Raw genomic sequence first — 5,603 nt, forward strand, 5'->3', positions numbered from 1 at the left:
TACACGTTGCATGAGAATGCTAGGTGGCTCATCCTATGCTCAGCACATCTCGCGCATATGCGCGACCTACCTCGGCGCATATGCGCGAGACAATATGTCTCGGCGCGTGTCTTCTCGGTAGCTCGCGCAGATGCGCGAGGTCTTCTGCCCGTTTCGCGCATGTGCGCGCATCTTGTCGCGCATGTGCGTGAATGGTATTGTCCTCGCACATTAAATCTCACATGCAATCTCATTGCGTCCCCGAAATCATAGGCAATCAATCATATCAATATGACGGAATGTATAATAGAAGCTGAATAAAATACTCACATCAGTGAAATAATTTTGAGAATCTCTGTCTCATATTTGATTCAGTCTCCCAGGTAGCTTCTTCGATGTCATGATGACTCCTCTGCACTTTCAAAAGCGGAATTGTCTTCGTTCGGAGCTGTTTTTCCTTATGATCGAGAATCTGAATCGGCTTCCCAAGGTAGCTCAATGTCTCGTCAAGTGCAGCCTCATTTAGTTGAATAACATGTGAAGCATCAGTTAGGTATTCCTCAACAACGATACATTAAAGACATCATGTATCCCAGATAAAGAATGCGGCAATGCGAGTCGATAGGCACGATCTCCTATCTTCTCGAGAATCTCACACGGTCCAATAAATCGTGGAGACAACTTCCCTTTCTTGCTAAATCTGACAACTCCTCGGAAAGGTGAAATCTTCAAAAATACTCGGTCTCACATGCCTCAAATACCAACGGTCGTCGTCTGATGTTGGCATATTTGGCCTGTCTATCTTGAGCTGCCTTCATTCTTTTCTGTATTAGCTTCACTTTTTCCGTCATATCTCTGATCAGATCAGGTCCAATATCAGGAACCTCAGAGATATCATCCCAATACAGAGGGGATCGACACTTCTTTCCGTACAACGCTTCGAATTGAGCCATCTCAATACTCGTCTGATAGCTATTGTTGTACGAGAACTCACAAAGTGGCAATGCATCCTGCCAATTAGTGCTAAAGTCAAGCACTATAGCTCTCAGCATATCTTCCAATGTCTGGATCGTCCTCTCCGACTGTCCGTCAGTCTGGGGATGATATGCGGTACTCAGATGTAACTTCGTACCGAGAGCCTACTGCAAACTCTGACAGGAGTGCGAAGTAAACCGAGGATCACGGTCTGAAACTATCGACTTCGGCACTCCGTGCAATCTAACCACTTCTCTGACATAAATATTGGCCATATGGTCATATCTTTACGTCATTCTGTATGGAATAAAACATGCTGATTTGGTCAATCGATCAATCACGACCCAAATCGCATCACAACCTCTGGGGGATCTCGGTAACTGCGTCACAAAATCCATGAAAACGTGATCCCATTTTCATTTAGGAATAGACAAACTCTGTAACAATCCTCCTGGTTTCTTTCTTTCTGCTTTCACCTGTTGGCAATTCAGACACTTGGCTACAAATTCAGTAACATCAGATTTCATTTGTTTCCACCAATACTGTGTCTTCAAATCATTATACATTTTTCTGCAACAGGATGAATGCTGAAACGACTGCTGTGCGCTTCTTCTAGTATCCGCTGTCTCAAATCTGAAACATTCGGCACAATAGTACCATTATTCACATACAAAACACCGTCACGAACCTGATATTTCGATCAATGTCCGGCTCTGACCATAATAATCGAATTCTGTATATTCTGATCAATTTTCTATGCCTCTTTGATTCTCAATATCAGTTCTGGTTCAGCTCGAATAGCACATAATCTCAGAGGCTGACAATCTGTTTCAAAGGCTAATCCAGACAAACAACAATCTTCTATCAAATTTGAAACACCAATCATCGATAAAGATAAGGAACATACCTTTCGACTCAGTGCATCTGCTGCTGCATTAGATTTTCCTGGATAATACTTGATTTCACAATCAAATTCCTTAAGCAAATCAAGCCATCTCCGCTGCCTCATATTCAGCTCGGACTGTGAAAACAGATACTTCAAGCTTTTGTGATCAGAATATATCTCAAAATTTTTACCGTAGATATAATGTCGCCATATATTGTAGGCAAAGACAATGGCCGCCAATTCATGATCATGAATTGGGTAACGAGATTCATGGGGCTTCAGCTGTCTTGAGACATAAGCGATAACATGCCCTCGCTGCATCAAAACACAACCCAATCCTCGGTGAGAAGCATCACAATAAACCACAAAATCACCAGTACCTGACGGGATAGTTAACACCGGAGCACTGGTCAATTTTGTTCTTCAACTCCAAGAAACTGGACTCACAGTCTTCTGACCAAATAAACGGAGCATTCTTCTGAGTCAACTGAGTAATCGGTTTGGTAATGCTAGAAAAATCTTTAATAAAACGTCGATAATATCCTGCCAAACCCATAAAACTGCGAATCTCAGGCACTGAAGCCGGTCTCGGCCAAGAAATCACGGCTTCAACCTTACTGAGATCAACTGATATACCGTCTCCGGATATAATATGCCCCAGAAATACAACATGTCTCAACCAGAACTCGCATTTCGAAAATTTAGCATACAGTTTCTCAGCCCACAAAATTCTCAACACAGTTCTTAAATGCTCAGCATGCTCAATCGTATTCTTGGAATAAATCAGAATATCATCAATAAAAATGATCACAAAATCATCCAGATATTTCTGAAAGATACGGTTCATCAATCCCATAAATACAGCTGGTGCATTCATCAAACCAAATGGCATGACAATAAATTCATAGTGCCCATACCTGGTTCTGAATGTTGTCTTTGAGATATCACAATCCCTGACTCTCAACTGATGATATCCAGATCTCAGGTCGATCTTGGAATATACAGATGAACCCTGCAACTGATCAAACAGATCATCAATACGAGGCAAATGATATTTGTTCTTTACCGTTGCTTTGTTCAGTTGCTGGTAATCGATGCAAAGTCTCATCGAACCGTCTTTCTTCCTCACAAACAGTACTGGAGCTCCCCAAGGAGACACACTCGGTCTGATATACCCCTTGTCCAGTAAATCCTCCAACTGTTCTTTTGGCTCTTTCAATTCAATCGGTGCCATTCTGTACGGAGCCCTCGAAATCGGAACTGTACCTGGCATCAACTCAATGCTGAAGTCTATCTCTCGAATCGGAGGCAAACCAGGAATCTTATCTGGGAAGACATCAGCAAACTCACACACCACTGGCAAATCCGTCAATGATGGACTCGATTTCAGCAAATCAACTGAATAGATAAGGAATCCCTCCGCTCCTTTCTGCAACAATCGAGTCATATTCATAGCAGATATCAAAGGAATTCTGGCTCGAGAACCCTTACCATAAAATTTTCACTCATCAGCCATCTCCGGTCTGAATCTCACAATCTTGTGGAAACAATCAACAGTAGCTCTGTACTTGGTCAACATATCGATACCGATAATACAGTCAAAATCAGACAACCCAAGTACGATACAATCTAATTCAATCTCATGCCAATCATACTGTAGCATACAATGCTTCACAGACTTCACTGATATCAAACATGTCCCCAAAGGAGAAGAGACAGACACTACAGCAGATAATGACTCGATAGGCAATGCATGACTCAATGCAAATCGCTCAGATATAAATGTATGTGATGCACCAGTATCTATCAATACATAAACAGGGTAACAAAAAATAAAACAGTTACCTGCAACAACATCGTCTGGTGCGTCCTGAGCCTGCTCCTCTGATGGGCTCAAAATAGTTAATATTTTATTTTCATATTTCCCGTTATTTTAACCTCCGATATGTTTAATTGACACATTTTTGTGTAATTTTATTGTAGGAGGAACTTTTACGGTCTTGGAGCAAATTTGAGCTAAAAAGGTTCACATTTGAAGTTTCCAAGATAGAGTTTGAAATAGAATGGCCAAATCAGAAGAGGTCTTGGAATAAGGCGTGACCACGCCTTATGATGATACTTCAGCTGCCAAAGAAATTGCAAGGAGGATAATTTTATACTTTAGGAATTAATTAGGGTTAATTAGAGATTAGTGGGCTTTTATCAAAGAATTTAGACCCAAAAATAAAAACCTCCACTCCACGTACAGTGAAGGAGGTGCGCAGCCTTAGTTTCTCTCCAATCACAAACCAAATTCATTCCAACTCAACGTGAAGCACAAGAAAAAGTGGCTCAAGGATTTTCTCTCCAACTCTCTCCACACTTTTAGGCTAAGTTTTATTTCTATTCAGGGGATATTTTTACTATTTCAATTTATCACTGTGAGGCTTTTGTGATTTAATTTAATATTCATGTTTTGTTCAAGTATTTGTTGATTTATGATTTATTTATATGAAAGTTGTATCTCGGTTAATCTGACAATTTAATTCGATATATAATTTTCTACTGCTAACCATGAATTCGGTGATCCGTAATTGTCATGAATGATTGGTACATGAGTAGCGATAGATTATGTGTGTTGTGCTATCATAACATATTTAATTTAAATAAATCAACGAAACTCGATCTATCAATTGCAGCTATCTCGATTGTTAGATTTTAGGATTAACTGTTTTCACAAAACGAAATGCTATCTTTAATTAATATGGAACGCTATCGTGCCCAGTTAATTATTAATAAGTTTTGACTGGATGCTGGGTTCGGTCAATTATTTTAGGAAAACACAAGAATTTTAGCGGCTATCGCTATAATTCTAAAGTTAATTGCTTGTAATTGCATGAATAAATATATGTTAGCCGATGAACAGTGATACAATTGAATAGTAGAAATCCCTTGAATCGAGCTTGGTAATATTAATTTACATTTAATTAGTTATTCATCTTGATTTTGTTATTTCTTCTTGCATGTTAAATTAGTTCTAGTATTTTATTAGTTTTTATCAAACAAATCCCCCCTTATTTGCATTTTACTCGAAAGAAATAAATCTTCCGTTCCCTGTGGATTCGACCCTGCTCACCATTACACTAATTTTATTTAGAGAGTAGGAATTTAATTTTGGTGGGTCAACGACAACACACCAAATTTTGGCGCCGTTGCCGGGGAACGGTGCAAGGTTAATTTTTTCGAGTTTTGTTTTGTTTTTTGTTTTATGCTTGGTTCTTCTCTTACAGGTGATTCATCAAGAGAAGAAGAATTTTAGAATTTTTTGTTGTGAAATACTTCGAGATGTTTCATCGACAAGTATTCACAACTTTTGCTCAACAAAACGGAGAGCCATTCTACGCAGCATGGGAGAGATTCAATAATTTAATAACAACATTCAGGAATCATGATTTTTCTAACTATGTTCTCATTCGACTTTTCCTTAAAGGTTTGAATACAGTTACACGAAGATGGGTATTTTACGGGGCACTGACAACTGGTAGTCCATTACTTAGTCGACATGAAGACGGTGTGATATATTTGCTGAATGATATGGCCGACTTTGACTACAATCAATTTTGGAATCCTTCGCTGCAGAGTTGGAGCCACCAATATCCTCCAGAAATTAGCCATTCTGATTTTACAGACCAACCTTTCGAGCATCAATAAGATGAGGGATATAGTCTTGAAATAATCATAAGTCGATTGAATGATATCGTAAACAAGCGTGTGGCATTGAATG

Source organism: Primulina eburnea, chromosome 4 (assembly GCF_022965805.1).
Source record: "Primulina eburnea isolate SZY01 chromosome 4, ASM2296580v1, whole genome shotgun sequence".
NCBI classification, from domain to species: domain Eukaryota; kingdom Viridiplantae; phylum Streptophyta; class Magnoliopsida; order Lamiales; family Gesneriaceae; genus Primulina; species Primulina eburnea.